Raw genomic sequence first — 20,106 nt, 5'->3', positions numbered from 1 at the left:
ATTTTCCAGTCCTCCTTTCACTTGGTTGGAGACATAGAATCCTACAGTGCAGAAAGAGCTCATTCGGCCCAATGAGTCTGCACTGACACTCCAACCGAGCATCTTCCCCAGGCCCACCACCTGCCCATCCCTCTAACCCCACGTATTTACCCCGACCCACCATCTCTCCCACATGTACACCAAACCATTCCCCCCCCCTCCCACCTACCTGACCAACAAAAAAAAACCCTTTCCTTCCTCCCCACCCCCCGCCACACAAATGTTCCCCCCCAACCTCTCCACTACCCCAGAAAAGAGAAGACTAGCATGAATAAAAAGGAAAAGCTCCAGGAGACAAGAAGACAACAAGGCCTGCACGACAGCGCAGAGTTGCTGAGCAGAGACTGATAGCCAAGTTCCGCACACATGAGGACGGCCTCAACCGGGATCTTGGGTTCATGTCACACTATCTGTAACCCCCACGACTTGCCTGGGCTTGCAAAATCTCACTAACTGCCCTGGCTGGAGACAATACGCATCTCTTTAACCTGTGCTTGGCCCTCCACTCACATTGTCTGTACCTTTAAGACTTGATTACCTGTAAAGACTCACATTCCAACCATTATCTTGTAAATTGAGTTTGTATCTGTATATTCCCTGTTAGTGAACACAACCCCTCACTCACCTGAAGAAGGAGCTTGAGACTCCGAAAGCTAGTGTTGCCAAATAAACCTGTTGGACTTTAACCTGGTGTTGTGAGACCTCTTACTGTGCTTACCCCAGTCCAACGTCGGCATCGCCACATCATAGCATTTATTGTCCATCCCTAGTTGTCCTTGAGAAGATGGTGGAGAGCTGCCTTCTTGAATTGCTGCAGTCCATGTTCTGAGAGTTGACCCACAATGCCATGAGGGAGGGAATTCCAGAATGTTCACCCAGTGACGGCTTGGGTTTTGAAGGTGCTGTCTAAGGATCTTTGGTGAATTGCTGCATCTTGTAGATAGCACACACTGCTGCTACTGAGCATTGTTGGTGGAGAGAGTGGATGTTTGTGGATATGGTGCCAATCAAGCAGGCTGCTTTGTCCTGGATGGTATCAAGCTTCTTGTGTTGTTGGAACTGCACTCGTCCGGACAAGTGGGGAATATTCCATCACACTCTTGACCTGTAGATGGTGGACAGGCCTTGGGGAGTCGGGAGGTGAGTTACTCGCCACAGTATTCCCAGCCTCTGACCTGCTCTTGTGCCCACTGTGTTTATATGGTGAGTCCAGTTGATTTTCTGGTCAATGGTAACCCCAAGGATGTTGACAGTGGGGATTCAGTGATGGTAACACCATTGAATGTCAAGGGGCGGTGGTTAGTGTGTCTCTTATTGGTGATGGTCATTGCCTGCCATTTGTGTGGCGTGAATATTACTTGCCACTTGTCAGCCCAAGTGTGGATATTGTCCAGATCTTGCTGCATTTGAACGTAACTTCAGTATCTGAGGAGTCGCGAATGGTGCTAAACATTGTGCAGTCATTGTCAAAGATTCCCCCTTCTGATCTTATGTTCATAGAATGTTCATAGAAACCCTACAGTACAGAAAGAGGCCATTCGGCCCATCGAGTCTGTACCGACCACAACCCCACCCAGGCCCCACCCCCACATCCCTACATATTTTACCCGCTAATCCCTCTAATCTACGCATCCCAGGACACTAAGGGGCAATTTTAGCATAGCCAATCAACCTAACCCGCACATCTTTGGATGGCGGGAGGAAACCGGAGCACCCGGAGGAAACCCACGCAGACACGAGGAGAATGTGCAAACTCCACACAGACAGCGACCCAAGCCAGGTCCCTGGAGCTGTGAAGCAGCAGTGCTAACCACTGTGCTACCGTGCTGCCCTCAGAGGGAAGGTCATTGATGAAGCAGCTGAAGATTGTTGGGCCTAGGACTCTACCCTGAGGGACTTCTGCAGAGATGCCCTGGAGCTGAGATGACTGACCTCCACAACCACAACTATCTTCCTGTGTACCAGGTATGACTCCAACCAGTGGAGAGTTCCTCCTGATATCCATTGATTCCAGTTTTGCTAGGGCTCCTTGATGCCACACTCGGTCAAATGCGGCCTTGATGTCAAGGGCTATTACTCTCACCCCACCTCTGGAATTCAGCTCTTTTGTCTACCTCTGAACCAAGGTAATGAGGCCAGGAGCTGAATGACCCTCGCGAAACCCAAACTGGGCATTATTGAGCAGGTTATTGAGCAGGTTATTGAGTGGGAATGGAGGGATACAAACGATTGGTCTAGTTGGACCAAGGAGCGGCACAGGCTTGGAGGACCGAAGGGCCTGTTTCCTGTGCTGTACTGTTCTTTGTTCTTTGTTATTGCTGAGTCGGCGCTGCTTGATTGCACTGTTGATTACCCCTTCCATCACTTTACTGATCATTCGAGAATAGACTGATTGGGTGGTAATTGGTCGGGTTGGATTTGTCTTGGATCTTGGTGTATAGGGCACACAATTTACAGGTGATACATTTGGAAGCATTATGAACTGTGAGGAGAAAAGTGTGGAACTTCAAATGTTCTGAGATGGTGGTGTGGAAGGTGACATTTAATGAGAAGTGTGGAGTGATTAAGTGATTGGGTGGCACAGTGGTTAGCACTGCTGTCTCAGCGCCAGGTCAGTCTCAGCTTAATAGCTGAAGCAATGGCAGTAACTTTATTTTTTTTAATCTCCACTCTCAACATTCCGTTTGTTTTTAGAAACTTTCTGCTCCCCACCAGCGAGCAGTCACTGCTTCTCCATCTTTTTGAAAGTTGTGACATTGAAGTCAGATGTTCCCAGTTTTCATCACACCCTCTCCTGTACCTTTCTCACCCTCTCCTCTCCCCAACCCACTCTCTCCCCTGCCTCTCCCTCTTCAATTTCTCCTTCGTACCCCACACTCTCATTTATCCTTCCCATTTTATCCAACCCTTCTCCTCCCTCCCCCCTCTCCACCCCCTCCCTCCTCTCCACCCCCCCCCCCTTTCTCCTGCTCTCTCTATTTCCGTCTTTCCACACCTCATCTTCCTCCTCCTTTCCCTCTTTCCCTGTTCCTATTTCAATCATTCCTCCTCTGTTTATTTCTCCAGTTAATTCTATATTAATTGTGTACAGACATGGGCATTAACTGGGGGATTACTCTATAGAGGGGGTGGTTTGCAGAGAGGGAGCTCCGGGCTGCCAAGTTGAGACACACTGAGGGAGTGAGTTGGAAGTCACGGGAAGAAGTGAACAGTATCCAGTTCGCAGGCAAATTCAGCAAGAACCCCGCCTCTCCTCTACCTCCTCCTGCCCTCCTCCCCCCGCCTTTATATCTCTCCCTCTCGGATTGGGAGATCTCCCTTCTCTTTCTGACGGTTCAGTTTCGTTCTGAGGTGGCAAATCCTGGGAAACGAAAGTGAAAGAGACAGAGGAGAGTTCCCGGTCTGGACGGCAGGAGCCCGGTGGAGGGTAGGTAGGGGATGTGAGTGAGTGTCCGCGGGTTAACACCCCGAGTTCAGTCCTGACAATTTCTGATCACTCGCTGTGTCGTTTTTGGCTCCTGTGATCTGAATAAACAGACTGTCATTTTGATTTTGTGTTGCTCCTTCTCAAACTATCTGCTAATGTTTAGAACAGAATTTCATTCCCCATAGCCAACCTGTCACTGTACAAATGCAAAGCTGGAAGCCTCAGTGGCAGTAAACTCCAGATTGCTTTTTAATTAAAGACCTAAATTCGTACATCAGTGACCCATTAAACAGGATCAAATTCATTCCTGACTTTATTAGATGATAGCCTTTTTGAGATGTTTGTTTTTTTCTTTAATCAGATAAAGGCTTTTGACGTCCGTGGTAGGGAAGTTGTTGGAGAGGATTCTTAGAGACAGGATGTATGTGCATTTAGAACGGAACGATCTCATTAGTGACAGACAGCATGGTTTTGTAAGAGGGAGGTCGTGCCTTACAAATTTGGTGGAGTTTTTTGAGGAAGTGACAAAAACAGTTGATGAAGGAAGGGCCGTGGATGTCGTCTATATGGATTTCAGTAAGGCATTTGACAAAGTCCCACATGGCAGGTTGGTTAAGAAGGTTAAGGCTCATGGGATACAAGGAGAAGTGGCTAGATGAGTGGAGAACTGGCTTGGCCATAGGAGACAGAGGGTAGTGGTCGAAGGGTCTTTTTCCGGCTGGAGGTCTGTGACCAGTGGTGTTCCGACAGGGCTCTGTACTGGGACCTCTGCTATTTGTGATATATATAAATGATTTGGAAGAAGGTGTAACTGGTGTAATCAGCAAGTTTGCGGATGACACGAAGATGGCTGGACTTGCGGATAGCGAAGAGCATTGTCGGGCAATACAGCAGGATATAGATAGGCTGGAAAATTGGGCGGAGAGGTGGCAGATGGAGTTTAATCCGGATAAATGCGAAGTGATGCATTTTGGAAGAAATAATGTAGGGAGGAGTTATACAATAAATGGCAGAGTCATCAGGAGTATAGAAACACAGAGGGACCTAGGTGTGCAAATCCACAAATCCTTGAAGGTGGCAACACAGGTGGAGAAAGTGGTGAAGAAGGCATATGGTATGCTTGCCTTTATAGGACGTGGTATAGAGTATAAAAGCTGGAGTCTGATGATGCAGCTGTATAGAACGCTGGTTAGGCCACATTTGGAGTACTGCGTCCAGTTCTGGTCGCCGCACTACCAGAAGGACGTGGAGGCATTAGAGAGAGTGCAGAGAAGGTTTACCAGGATGTTGCCTGGTGTGGAGGGTCTTAGCTATGAGGAGAGATTGGATAGACTGGGGTTGTTCTCCTTGGAAAGACGGAGAATGAGGGGAGATCTAATAGAGGTGTACAAGATTATGAAGGGTATAGATAGGGTGAACAGTGGGAAGCTTTTTCCCAGGTCGGAGGTGACGATCACGAGGGGGTCACAGGCTCAAGGTGAGAGGGGCGAAGTATAACTCAGATATCAGAGGGACGTTTTTTACACAGAGGGTGGTGGGGGCCTGGAATGCGCTGCCAAGTAGGGTGGTGGAGGCAGGCACGCTGACATCGTTTAAGACTTACCTGGATAGTCACATGAGCAGCCTGGGAATGGAGGGATACAAACGATTGGTCTAGTTGGACCAAGGAGCAGCACAGGTTTGGAGGGCCGAAGGGCCTGTTTCCTGTGCTGTACTGTTCTTTGTTCTTTGAATTATATCTAAGGTTTATATTTAAGTTATATTTAAAGTTTTTAGCACCAAGTGAATTCACACAGAGCCTTCTGCAAAGGACAGTTTGCGAGTGTTCCTGTCTATTTTACAATACTAAAGTGAAGATAGAATTATGAAATCCTCCAGTGCAGAAAATGGCCATTCAGCCCATTGAGCCTGCACTGACTCTCCATCCCTCTCCTCCACCCTATCCCCATAACCCTGTGCATTTAGCATGACCAATCCACTTAACTTACACATCTTTGGACTGTGGAAGGAAACTGGAGCATGCATAGGAAACCCACACAGAAATGGGAAAAATGTGCAAACTCCACACAGTCACCCAAGGCTGGAATCGAACCAGGGTCCCTGATGCAGCGAGGCAGCAATGCAAACCACTGTGCTGCCCAATCATTATTATCAGGATGAACAGGAGCTCTTAAATGTTAGTTATGGTGCCTCACACGGTTAATTGATATTCACACCCATTGCAGTGATAACATGGGATTGCTGTGCTCACTGAATAAAATAAAACCTTAGAACAGCCCTGCTAACCTGGGGACTGGGAGCTGCAGCTGATAGCAGAGATGTAGGAATCGGTTTGTGAGACTGGATGTTAAGATGGTTTATGCTCAGATCAGTTAACTCTGGATTGGACAAGCCTTATTCTTCTCCCTCACACCTGAACAGAGTGAGACTGAGTTCAGTAACAGATCCTTATTTAATTGTAACTCTACATGCTGTAAAATAAAGTGGCTTAATTCATATTCTGCCCATCAATCTTTAATGAATTGTCACATCAATTGGAGATGGCAGAGTGAAAAACAGGGATTTTGATAACTCCCAGCTCCTGACTAGGTTTCTTTGTGATGTTTGTCATTGGGAACTATAGTAATTCAGCCAAACGCCAGTTTCCCGTCAACACTCTTTATTGTCCATCAAAGGAAAGGGCTGCTCCTGCGGCTTACAGTCAGGTAGTCTTCACCTCAAGACTTACAACTTAGTGTGACAGTTGGTGTCTCAGTGAGGGAGTGCTGCTCGGGCTGCAGTGGAGAGTGACAGTTGGTATCTCACTGAGGGAGTGCTGCTCGGGCTGCAGTAGAGTGTGACAGTTGGTGTCTCAGTGAGGGAGTGTTGCTCGGGCTGCAGTGGAGAGTGACAGTTGGGGAAGTGTGGGGAAGTTTTTTTGTTTTCTTTTTTTCTTGCTGGTAATGGCTTCAGGGATGGCAGTTCAGGCAGTATGCTGCATCTCCTGTGGGATGTATGTGGTGAGGAAATCCAGTAGTGTTTCAGGAGATTTTAGTTGTAAGAAGTGCATTAGATTGCAGCTTCTGGAGGAGCGTGTAAAGGAGCTGGAGGGGGAGGTAGAGGAACTCCGCATAATTCGGGAGGCGGAGGTGGAAGTTGATAGGAGTTATAGAGAAATAGTAACTCCTAGAAATGAGGCTTGGGTCAATGCCAGGAGGAGGGGTAAGAAGCAATCGGGAAGACAATCCCCTGGGGCGGTTCCCCTCCATAATAGGTTTTCGGTGCTGGAGGCTACAGTTGAGGAGGAATCAACTGAGCATAGAGAGCAGATCTCTGGGGGTGAGCCGAGTGAGAAAGCTCAGGTGGTTAGGGGCTGTAAAAGACTGGGCCTTGTGATTGGGGACTCCACAATTAAGGGGACAGATAGGAGGGTCGGAACTAAAGGTAGGGACTCAGGGTTGGTGTGTTGCCTACCAGGGGCTGGGGTCCGGGATGTGTCTGACAGGGTATTCAGGACTCTTAGGGGGGAGGGAGATAAACCACAAGTTATTGTACATGTGGGGACACACGACATAGGGAGGATAGGGGAAGGGGATATTAGGCAGGGATTTATGGAGTTGGGGTGGAAACTAAAGGCCAAGACTGACAGAGTGGTTATCTCTGGACTCTTGCCTGTACCACGGGATAGTTTAGAGAGGAATAGGGAGAGGGAAGGTTTGAATTCATGGCTGAGGGGATGGTGCAGGAGGGAGGGGTTCAGGTACTTAAGCAATTGGGGCTCGTACTGGGGAAGGTGTGACCTCTATGAGAAGGATGGTCTACACCTTAATCAGAAGGGGACCAATATCCTGGGGGGTAAATTTGCTAAGGCCATGCAGGGAGGTTTAAACTGATTCGGGGGGGGGGAGGGATCCTGAGTAGTGGGGCTGAAAGTGAGGGATGCATGGATGGGGACTGCAATGCACGGCATTGCAGAGGTGGGGTGGAGCAGGGTTTGAAATGTGTATACTTCAATGCCAGGAGTATTCGCAATAAAGTGGGTGAACTTGCAGCGTGGATCAGTACCTGGGACTTCGATGTTGTGGCTATTTCAGAGACATGGATAGAGCAGGGGCAGGAATGGATGCTGCAGGTCCCGGGGTTCAAATGTTTTAGTCGAAGTAGGGAAGGAGGTAGAAGAGGGGGAGGGGTAGCATTATTGGTCAGAGATTGTATCACAGTGTCAGAGAGGAGGTTTGATGAGGACTTATCTGTTGAGGTAGTATGGGCGGAGATTAGAAATAGGAGAGGAGAGGTCACCCTGTTGGGAGTCTTTTATAGACCTCCTAAAAGTTCTAGAGAGGTTGAGGAAAGGATTGCGGAGTCAATCCTGCTTAGGAGTGAAAGTAATAGGGCAATTGTTATGGGGGATTTTAACTTGACTAATATTGACTGGAATTGTTATAGCTCTAGCTCGTTAGAGGGGTCAGTTTTTGTTCAAAGCGTGCAGGAAGGTTTTTTGACTCAGTATGTAGACAGGCCAACTAGAGGTGAGGCTATATTGGATCTGGTGCTGGGAAATGAGCCAGACCAGGTGCTAGACTTGGAAGTTGGTGTGCATTTTGGTGATAGTGACCACAATTCGGTTACGTTCACCTTAGTGATGGAAAGGGATAGGCATGAACCTCGGGCCAATGGTTTTAGCTGGGGGAAGGGTAATTATGAGGCTATTAGGAGAGAATTAGGAAACATAGGTTGGACTAGGAGATTACAGGGACTGGGAACGTCCGACATGTGGAGTTTTTTCAAGGAGCAGCTACTGCGAGTCTGTGATAGGTATGTCCCTGTCAGGCAAGGAGGAATTGGTAGGGCTAGGGAACCGTGGTGCACCAAAAAAGTTTCTTTGTTGGTTAAAAAGAAAAAGGAGGCTTATGTTCGGATGAGACGTGAGCACTCGGGTAGTGCACTAGAAAGCTTTAGATTGGCTAAGAGGGAGTTGAAGAGCGAGCTTAGAAGGGCTAAAAGGGGACATGAGAAGACTTTGGCGGATAGGGTTAAAGAGAATCCTAAGGCGTTCTATAGGTATGTCAAGAACAGAAGGTTGGTTAGGGCAAGTTTAGGGCCAGTTATAGATGGCAGAGGGAAGTTATGTGTGGAACCGGAGGAGATTGGTGAAGCATTGAACCAATATTTCTCTTCGGTGTTCACGCAAGGGGACATGAATATAGCTGAGGAGGACACTGGGTTGCAAGGGAGTAGAATAGACAGTATTACAGTTGATAAGGAGGATGTGCAGGATATTCTGGAGGGTCTGAAAATAGATAAATCCCCTGGTCCGGATGGGATTTATCCAAGGATTCTCTGGGAGGCAAGAGAAGTGATTGCAGAGCCTCTGGCTCTGATCTTCAGGTCGTCGTTGGCCTCTGGTATAGTACCAGAAGATTGGAGGTTAGCGAATGTTGTCCCATTGTTTAAGAAGGGGAACAGAGACTTCCCCGGGAATTATAGACCGGTGAGTCTCACTTCTGTTGTCGGCAAGATGTTGGAAAAAATTATAAGGGATAGGATTTATAGTTATTTGGAGAGTAATGAATTGATAGGTGATAGTCAGCATGGTTTTGTGGCAGGTAGGTCGTGCCTTACTAACCTTATTGAGTTTTTTGAGAAAGTGACCAAGGAGGTGGATGGGGGCAAGGCAGTAGACGTGGTATATATGGATTTTAGTAAGGCGTTTGATAAGGTTCACCATGGTAGGCTTCTGCAGAAAATGCAGATGTATGGGATTGGGGGTGATCTAGGAAATTGGATCAGGAATTGGCTAGCGGATAGGAAACAGAGGGTGGTGGTTGATAGTAAATATTCATCATGGAGTGCGGTTACAAGTGGTGTACCTCAGGGATCTGTTTTGGGGCCACTGCTGTTTGTAATATTTATTAATGATCTGGATGAGGGTATAGTTGGGTGGATTAGCAAATTTGCTGATGACACCAAAGTCGGTGGTGTGGTAGACAGTGAGGAAGGGTGTCGTAGTTTGCAGGAAGACTTAGACAGGTTGCAAAGTTGGGCCGAGAGGTGGCGGATGGAGTTTAATGCGGAGAAGTGTGAGGTAATTCACTTTGGTAGGAATAACAGATGTGTTGAGTATAGGGCTAACGGGAGGACTTTGAATAGTGTGGAGGAGCAGAGGGTGTATGTGTGCATAGATCCCTGAAAGTTGGGAATCAAGTAGATAAGGTTGTTAAGAAGGCATATGGTGTCTTGGCGTTTATTGGTAGGGGGATTGAATTTAGGAGTCGTAGCGTTATGTTGCAACTGTACACAACTCTGGTGCGGCCGCACTTGGAGTACTGTGTGCAGTTCTGGTCCCCACATTACAGGAAGGATGTGGAGGCTTTGGAGAGGGTGCAGAGGAGGTTTACCAGGATGTTGCCTGGTATGGAGGGGAGATCCTATGAGGAGAGGCTGAGGGATTTGGGATTGTTTTCGCTGGAAAGGCGGCGGCTAAGAGGGGATCTTATTGAAACATATAAGATGATTAGAGGTTTAGATAGGGTGGATAGTGATAGCCTTTTTCCTCTGATGGAGAAATCCAGCACGAGGGGGCATGGCTTTAAATTGAGGGGGGGTAGTTATAGAACCGATGTCAGGGGTAGGTTCTTTACCCAGAGGGTGGTGAGGGATTGGAATGCCCTGCCAGCATCAGTAGTAAATGCGCCTAGTTTGGGGGCGTTTAAGAGATCCGTAGATAGGTTCATGGACGAAAAGAAATTGGTTTAGGTTGGAGGGTCACAGTTTTTTTTTTTACTGGTCGGTGCAACATCGTGGGCCGAAGGGCCTGTTCTGCGCTGTAATGTTCTATGTTCTATGTTCTAACTCCAGTCTAGGTAAGATACAGTTTAAAAACCCCTGCAGGCTGCTTCCCATTGGTGAGCCTCCGCTTATTCAATAAGGAAGCTTGTATTCCATGAAGTCCACAGGGAAATCTATTGATGATCCCCCAAGGCCTTCATGGCCATCGTTACGTCATTTCCCCCCTTCAGTCAGTATCACTCCCAGCGCCCCCACTGCAAGGAGGTCCTTTCCATCACTTGACAGTCGATCGGAGGTCCATTGAAGGTAGGGCTGGGTCAGATGGTATATATTCACAGGGGACCTTCTTTACGGAGGGAATGTCACAGGGTTACTGAAGCAGGCTCCGCCTTGGGTCCTGGACGCAAATGTGATGGGCTTTTCCATCCCGTCTTTCCAGAGATATGGCAGTGCCACATCAACCCCGTACGGGGAAGTGGCACAAATTCAAATAAGTTCTTCCTTAGAACCACAGAAATGATAGAGCACAGAAGGGGGCCATTCGGACCATTTTATCCACACCGACCCAAAGACACCCAGGTGCCCTTTCTAATTCCACCTTGCTGCACACAACCCATGGCCCTGCAGATTACAGCACCTAAGGTACAGATTCAGGTACTTTTTGAACAGTTTTAGGGTCTCTGCCTCCACCACCAACTCAGGCAGCGAATTCTAGACACCCACCATCCTCTGCGTAAAGAAAGTTTTCCTTGTGTTCCCTCTAATCTTTTTGCCACTTAGCTTGAATCTATGACCCCTGTTTGTTTTTAACTCTCTGTCAAGGGAAACAGGTTCCTCCTTCTAGTCTCTCCCTAACCTTCACACTTTTGTATACCTCAATAATGTTACCCCTCAGTCTTTGTTCCAAGGAAAACAACCCCAACTTCTCCAATCTCTTCTCGTAGCTACAGTTCTCCAGCCCTGACAACATTCTAGTAAATCTTCTCTGCACCCTTCCCAGAGCAATTGCTTCCTGTGGTGTGGTGACCAGAACTGCACACAATACTCCAGTTGTAGCCTCACCAGTGTCCTATACAGTTTCATCATTATATTCCTACTTTTGTATTCCAGACTGGTGTCAGTGAAGGAGAACATTCCATATTCTTTCCTTAAACCTTATCTATCCATACTGCTACCTTTTGGGTCCTGTGCACTTGTACCCCAAGATCTGTCACTTCCTCTACCCCTCTCAGTATATTCCCGTTTACTGTTTGAGCTACCGAAATGCATTACCTCACACTTATCAGAGTTGAACTCCATCTGCCACTTTCCTGCCCACTCCACCAACCTATCTATACCAATTTGGAGCTTATAACTATCCTCTACACTCACCACTACACAGCCAATTTGAGTGTTGTCTGCAAATTTCCCAATCATGCCTCCCCCATGTTCAAGTCCAAATTGTTAGTATATAAAACAAACAACAGGGATTCCAACACCGATCCCTGTGGAACACCACTTGAAACAGTTTTCCATTGGCAAAGGCAGCTATCAACTATTACCCTTTATTACCCTTTGTTTCCTGTTATTATACCAACTTTGGATCCAATTTTCCACATCACCCTGCATTCCACTTTTTTGACCAGTCTGCCTTGGAATGTAGTAGTGCAGTACATGTTGTGTACATGGATTTTAGTAGCCTTACTAAAATCCATGTACACAACATCCACGGCACTACCCTCATCCTTGTCGCTTTCTTAAATAATTCAATCAAATTTGTAAGGTATGATCTTCCCTTAACAAAGCCATGCTGACTATCCCTGACTAGTTCATGTCCTTCTAAGCAACAGTTTATCTAAGCTAATTCTGATTCTAACAATTTGCCCACCACTGAAATAAGACTAAGTGGTCTATAATTGTTTCACAATTCCTTCATATCCTTTTTAAACAACAGAACCACATTTGCATTTCTTCAGCCCTCCGGCCCCTCACCTGTGTCTAGTGAAGATTGGAACATAATCCTCAAAGCATCTGCTATTTCCTCCCTGATCTCCTCCAATATCCTAGGGAGCAATCCATCCAGCCCTGGCGACTTATCCACTTTCAAGGATTCCAACTCCTCCAACACTTCCTTGTTGTGATTATTTTATCCAATATTTTACACTGCTCCTGTTGGATTACTATATCTGCATCATCCCTTTCGTTTGTGAATACAGAGGCAAACATTTCATTTAAAACTCTTCCCGTATCCTCTGCATCTTAACACAAGTTCCCTTCTTCAACTCTGATAGGTCCCACTTTTTCCTAACTATCCTTTTGTTTTTTTATATACTGGTAAAACATCTTTGGGTTTTCCTTAATCTTGCTTGCTAATATTTTTTCATGCCCTTTCTTTGATTTCCTTATTTCTTTCTCTCCTTGATCCTTGTACTTAGGGTCGAAATGGGCCAGTAAGTTGGATGACAGTAACTGACGTTTAACTTTAGAAAAAACCTCTGCCTGTGGAGCTTCCCAGGATCTTCCCTGATATTTTTGTAGTAAGGTATGCAAGAGAGTCAACGAGGAAGCCAAATTCGGGATAGATTTTCCATAATAATTGACTAGGGCGGCACGGTGGCACAGTGGTTAGCATTGCTGCCTCACAGCGCCAGGGACCTGGGTTCGATTCCCGGCTTGGGTCACTGTCTGTGTGGAGTTTGCGCATTCTCCCCGTGTCTGCGTGGGTTTCCTCTGGGTGTTCCAGTTTCCTCCCACAGTCTGAAAGATGTGCTCATTCGTGTATTGACCCGAACAGGTGCCAAAGTGTGGCGACTGGGGGAGTTTCACGATAACTTCATTGCAGTGTTAATGTAAGCCTTACTTGTGACTAATAAATAAAGTTTTTATTTTTAATCCCAGGAAAGATTTTAACTCCGTGGTCTTCCTTGGGGTTGGTGCTTCCTTGATGGTCTTTACTTTATCCTCTACTGGATGTAACCCCTTGCCATCTACTTGGTAGCCTAAATAGGTTACGTTGGCCGTTTGGAAAACGTATTTCTTCCTCTTCAAGTGAACTCTCGCTCTGGAAAATCTCAGCAAGACTTCTTCGAGGTTGGTCAGGCATTTCTGTTCTGAAGCCTCCATGACTAAGAGGTCATCTAAATATTCTGCTACCTTGGGTAACCTTTAAAGGACGTTCTCCATAACTCTAATAACTCATAACTCTTATAACTCCATAACTCATAGAGTCCCTTATGTGTGTTGATCGGCACATATTTCCAGGAGGAATCGTCCAATTCCAGATGAAGATCAGCGTGGTCATGTCTAACTTGGAGGACATCTTGCCGCCTGTTAACTTAGTGTAAAAATCTTCTATTCAGGGCATGGGTTATCTATTGAGTTTGGAGATCTGATTGACTGTTGGTTTATAGTCACCACAAAGACAAACTGATTTTTGGGGCTTAAGAACAGGAACTACGGGCATCGCCCATTCTACAAATTGCACAGATCTTTCAAGGCACCCTAGTTCAGTTTCCACCTTCTCCAGCATGGAGTATGAGACTGGCCTTGCTCTGAAATACCTAAGTGTAGCATTAGGGCTAATATAGATATTGGCCCTCTTGAACCCTACCCGCCCACACCTAGCCTGCAGATCCTGGTAAGAATAAGGCTTGCTCTGTGCCCCCTGTACACCAATGAATGGGAGACAAACTGATTGCTACTTGTAAGTTACTGGGGCCATTGTGCTGCCTTTTATTTTAAAGGTTCCCCCCCGTGTAGGTGGCTAGTCCAGTCTCTTCCAACCTCAGGAATTGGATGTCCGATTGGAGGTGCTATAGGTCTGTTCTCTGATAATGGAGACGGCAGATCCTGTGTCCACCTCCATCTTCAAGGGATGGCCATTCACCAGTTATTCTACCATTATTGGGGCAACTTTCGCTGTGATGATACAATTCAATTGTTACATTCCTATCTTTGGAAGGGGGATACCTGCGTGGTACACTTGGTTTTTTCACGAGGCAGCAATCGTCTTTTCTGTTCCTGAAACATCACTGTGCCTGTGTCCTTTGACAGTGCTTGCAATAATCTATCATCTGGCAACTGCACCTTTCTGGAGTATGTTCTCTTGTAATATTGGTGTCATCACTGCCTTTCCTTGTGCCGGGTGGTGACATTAAGGTTCTTATAGCGAATGGGGCCCTTTACCACCTGATTGACACAAGCACTCTCCATTGAGGATTTACTACACGAGGTCCCTTGAGGTTGGAGGATATTGCTGCCTGCTGCCCCTCAGCCATTTTTTCTGCATTCCAAGTGATAAAGCTATTTCAGCTCCTTCCTTAACAGTCCAAATTGGGTTCAGCTAACAGCCTCTTTTGGATGGTTAGGTCTTTTATGTCGCATATCAATCTGCCTCACAACATTTCATTAAGAGGCGGTCCAAATTCACAATATCCAGCTAATTTCTACAACAAGGTCAAGAACTTGGTGACAGATTCCCCAGGAGTTCTCCCAGCCATGCCGAAGTGATGTCTCTGGAGAGTTACAGGGAGCTTCAGGTCGTGATGTTTTTTCTCTCGGTCTACTAGTTTATTATAAGTTTTTGAATCAGAGGCATCCGGAGGGTCAGATGTCTTATCACGGCCCCGCATGCTATTAACAATATCACTTTTGTCTTTTGTCAATGTTGTAATAACCCATGTGCTCTGTCTATTGGGCCCAGTCTTCCCTACTGGTGTCATAGGGCTTGAGTTTCCTGAAAAGTGACTTTTTCTTACTGAAGAATATTTTTGACTTTCACAGGTTGTTCAGGAGGCAAGCTGTGGGGGTCACTAATAATGTGACATAAACCCAACATCCCGGTTTAGGCACTTGGGTTTATCTTGGATTTATGTCACACGATCAGTAACCGCCACAGCTTGCCTCCTGGACTTGCAGAATCTCACTGGCTGTCCTGTCTGGAGACACTACACATCTCTTTAACCTGTGCTTAATGCTCCCTCCACTCACATTGTCTGTATCTTTAAGACCTGGTTGGCTGTAGAGATTCGCATTCTAATCAGTATTCTGTAACTTGATTTTGTGTCTCTGTATGCCCTGTTTGAGAGCAGATTTCCACTCCATCTGACGAAGGAGCAGGGCTCCGAAAGCTAATGGCATTTGCTACCAAATAAACCTGTTGGACTTTAACCTGGTGTTGTTAAAACTCTTACTGTGTTTACCCCAGTCCAACGCCGGCATAGAACATAGAACAGTACAGCACAGAACAGGCCCTTCGGCCCACGATGTTGTGCTGAGCTTTATCTGAAACCAAGATCAAGCTATCCCACTCCCTATCATCCTGGTGTGCTCCATGTGCCTATCCAATAACCGCTTAAATGTTCCTAAAGTGTCTGACTCCATTATCACTGCAGGCAGTCCATTCCACACCCCAACCACTCTCTGCGTAAAGAACCTACCTCTGATATCCTTCCTATATCTCCCACCACGAACCCTATAGTTATGCCCCCTTGTAATAGCTCCATCCACCCGAGGAAGTAGTCTTTGAACGTTCACTCTATCTATCCCCTTCATCATTTTATAAACCTCTATTAAGTCTCCCCTCAGCCTCCTCCGCTCCAGAGAGAACAGCCCTAGCTACCTCAACCTTTCCTCATAAGACCTACCCTCCAAACCAGGCAGCATCCTGGTAAATCTCCTCTGCACTCTTTCCAGCGATTCCACATCCTTCTGATAGTGAGGTGACCAGAACTGCACACAATATTCCAAATGTGGTCTCACCAAGGTCCTGTACAGTTGCAGCATAACCCCACGGCTCTTAAACTCCAACCCCCTGTTAATAAAAGCTAACACACTATAGGCCTTCTTCACAGCTCTATCCACTTGAGTGGCAACCTTTAGAGATCTGTGGATATGAACCCCAAGATCTCTCTGTTCCTCCACAGTCTTCAGAACCCTACCTTTGACCCTGTAATCCACATTTAAATTAGTCCTACCAAAATGAATCACCTCTCATTTATCAGGGTTAAACTCCATTTGCCATTTTTCAGCCCAGCTTTGCATCCTATCTATGTCTCTTTGCAGCCTACAACAGCCCTCCACCTCATCCACTACTCCACCAATCTTGGTGTCATCAGCAAATTTACTGATCCACCCTTCAGCCCCCTCCTCTAAGTCATTAATAAAAATCACAAAGAGCAGAGGACCAAGCACTGATCCCTGTGGCACTCCGCTAGCAACCTGCCTCCAATCCGAAAATTTTCCATCCACCACCACCCTCTGTCTTCGATCAGACAGCCAGTTACCTATCCAATCGGCCAATTTTCCCTCTATCCCACACTTCCTCACTTTCATCATAAGCCGACCATGGGGGACCTTATCAAACGCCTTACTAAAATCCATGTATATGACATCAACTGCCCTACCTTCATCAACACACTTAGTTACCTCCTCAAAAAATTCTATCAAATTTGTGAGGCACGACTTGCCCTTCACGAATCCGTGCTGACTATCCCGGATTAATCCGCATCTTTCTAAATGATCGTAAATCCCATCTCTAAGGACCTTTTCCATCAATTTACCAACCACCGAAGTAAGACTAACCGGTCTATAATTACCAGGGTCATTTCTATTCCCTTTCTTAAACAGAGGAACAACATTCGCCATTCTCCAGTCTTCTGGCACCATCCCCGTGGACAGCGAGGACCCAAAGATCAAAGCCAAAGGCTCTGCAATCTCATCCCTTGCCTCCCAAAGGTCCCATCTCCACATCATTATACAACCTCACCATAACATTCCAACTCTTATACTCAATACTTTGATTTATAAAGGCCAATGTACCAAAAACACTCTTTATGACCCTATCTACCTGTGACGCCACTTTTAGGGAATTATGTATCTATATTCCCAGATCCCTCTGTTCTACTGCACTCTTCAGTGTCCTACCATTTACCTTGTATGTTCTACCTTGGTTTGTCCTTCCAAAATGCAATACCTCACACTTGTCTGCATTAAATTCCATCTGCCATTTTTCAGCCCATTTGTCTAGCTGGTCCAAATCTCTCTGCAAGCTTTGAAAACCTTCCTCACTGTCCACTACACCTCCAATCTTTGTATCATCAGCAAACTTGCTGATCCAATTTACCACATTATCATCCAGATCATTGATATAGATGACAAACAACAATGGACCCAGCACTGATCCCTGCGGCACACCACTAGTCACAGGCCTCCACTCAGAGAAGCAATCCTCCACTACCACTCCCTGGCTTCTTCCATTGAGCCAATGTCTAATCCAATTTACTATCTCTCCATGTGTACCTAGCGACTGAACCTTCCTAACTAACCTCCCATGCTCTTTGGGAAGGAAGTAGACAAAAGGCGGGTAACTACAGGCCGGTTAGCTTAACGTCCGTAGTTGGGAAGATGCTAGAGTCCATTATTAAAGAGGAAATAACAGAGCACCTGAATAAGAATGGTTCGATCAAGCAGACGCAGCATGGATTCATGAAGGGAAAGTCGTGTTTGATGAATCTACTGGACTTTTATGAAGATGTCACTCGTGCGGTTGACAGAGGGGAACCGGTGGATGTGGTGTTTTTAGATTTCCAGAAGGCGTTCGATAAGGTGCCTCACAAAAGGTTGCTGCAGAAGATTGGGGTACACGGAGATAGGGGTAAGGTGTTGGCGTGGATTGGGGATTGGCTATCTAACAGGAAGCAGAGAGTTGGGATAAATGGGTGCTTTTCTGGTTGGCAGTTGGTGACCAGTGGCGTGCCGCAGGGATCAGTGCTGGGGCCTCAATTGTTTACCATTTACATAGATGATCTGGAGGAGGGGACTGAATCTAGGGTATTCAAGTTTGCTGATGACACGAAGGTGAGTGGGAAAGCGAATTGCGTGGAGGACGCGGAAAGTCTGCAGAGAGATTTGGATAGGCTGAGCGAGTGGGCGAGGATCTGGCAGATGGAATATAACGTTAGCAAATGTGAGGTTATCCACTTTGGAAGAAATAATAGTAAATTGGAATATTATTTAAATGGAGAAAAATTACATCGTGCGACTGTGCAGAGGGACCTGGGGGTCCTTGTGCACGAATCGCAAAGACTCAGTCTGCAGGTGCAGCAGGTGATCAAGAAGGCGAATGGAATGTTGGCCTTTATCGCGAGGGGGATAGAATATAAAAGCAGGGAGGTCTTGCTGCAACTGTACAAGGCCGCAACTGGAGTACTGTGTGCAGTTTTGGTCCCCTTATTTGCGAAAGGATATATTGGCCTTGGAGGGAGTGCAGAGAAGGTTCACCAGGTTAATACCGGAGATGAGGGGTGTAGCTTATGAGGAGAGATTAAACAGATTGGGTCTGTACTCGTTGGAGTTTAGAAGGATGAGGGGTGATCTTATAGAGACATATAAGATAATGAAGGGGCTGGATAGGGTAGAGGTGGAGAGATTCTTTCCACTTAGAAGGGAAACCAGAACTAGAGGGCACAGCCTCAAAATAAGGGGGGGCCGGTTCAGAACAGAGTTGAGGGGGAACTTCTTCTCTCAGAGGGTAGTGAATCTCTGGAATTCTCTGCCCATTGAAGTGGTGGAGGCTTCCTCGTTGAATATGTTTAAACCACGGGTAGATAGTTTTCTGATCGATAAGGGAATTAGGGGATATGGGGAGCAGGCGGGTAAGTGGAACTGATTCGCTTCAGATCAGCCATGATCTTGTTGAATGGCGGGGCAGGCTCGAAGGGCCAGATGGCCTACTCCTGCTCCTATTTCTTATGTTCTTATGCAGGACCTTGTCAAAGGCCTTGCTGAAATCCATGTAGACAACATCCACTGCCTTCCCTTCATCCACTTTCCTGGTAACCTCCTCAAAAAACTCTAATAGATTGGTTAAACATGACCTACCACGCACAAAGCCATGTTGACTCTCCCTAATAAGTCCCTGTCTATCCAAATATTTGTAGATCCTATCTCTTAGTACTCCTTCCAATAATTTACCAACTACTGACGTCAAACTTACCGGCCTATAATTTCCCGCATTACTTTTTGAGCCTTTTTAAACAACGGAACAACATGAGCTATCCTCCAATCATCCGGCACCCACCCGTGGATACCGACATTTTAAATATACCTGCCAGGGCCCCTGCAATTTCAACACTAGTCTCCTTCAAGGTCCGAGGGAATACCCTGTCCGGTCCTGGGGATTTATCTACTCTGATTTGCCTCAAGACAGCAAGCACCTCCTCCCCTTTAATCTGTAAAGGTTCCATGACCCTCCCTACTTGTTTGTCTTATTTCCATAGACTCCATGCCAGTTTCCTTAGTAAATACGGATGCAAAAAACCCATTTAATATCTCCCCCACTTCTTTTGGTTCCATACACAGCCGACCACTCTGATCTTCAAGAGGACCAATTTTATCCCTTACTATCCTTTTGCTCTTAATATACCTGTAGAAGCTCTTAGGATTATCCTTCACCTTGTCTGCCAAAGCAACCTCATGTCTTCTTTTAGCCCTCCTGATTTCTTTCTTAAGTAGTTTCTTGCACTTTTTATACTCCTCAAGCATCTTATTTGCTCCCTGGTGCCTATACATGTCATACATCTCTCTCTTCTTCTTTATCAGAGTTCCAATATCCCTCGAGAACCAAGGTTCCTTATTCTTATTCACTTTGCCTTTAATCCTGACAGGAACATACAAACTCTGCACTCTCAAAATTTCTCCTTTGAAGGCCTCCCACTTACCAATCACATCCTTGCCAGAGAACAGCCTGTCCCAATCCACACTTTTTAGATCCTTTCTCATTTCTTCAAATTTGGCCTTTTTCCAGTTTAGAACCTCAACCCAAGGACCAGATCTATCTTCATCCATGATCAAGTTGAAACTAATGGCGTTATGATCACTGGAACCAAAGTGTT

This window comes from Mustelus asterias, chromosome 9 (genome assembly GCF_964213995.1).
Source record: "Mustelus asterias chromosome 9, sMusAst1.hap1.1, whole genome shotgun sequence".
Classification (NCBI taxonomy): Eukaryota; Metazoa; Chordata; class Chondrichthyes; order Carcharhiniformes; family Triakidae; genus Mustelus; species Mustelus asterias.
This window is presented reverse-complemented; position numbering follows the sequence as displayed.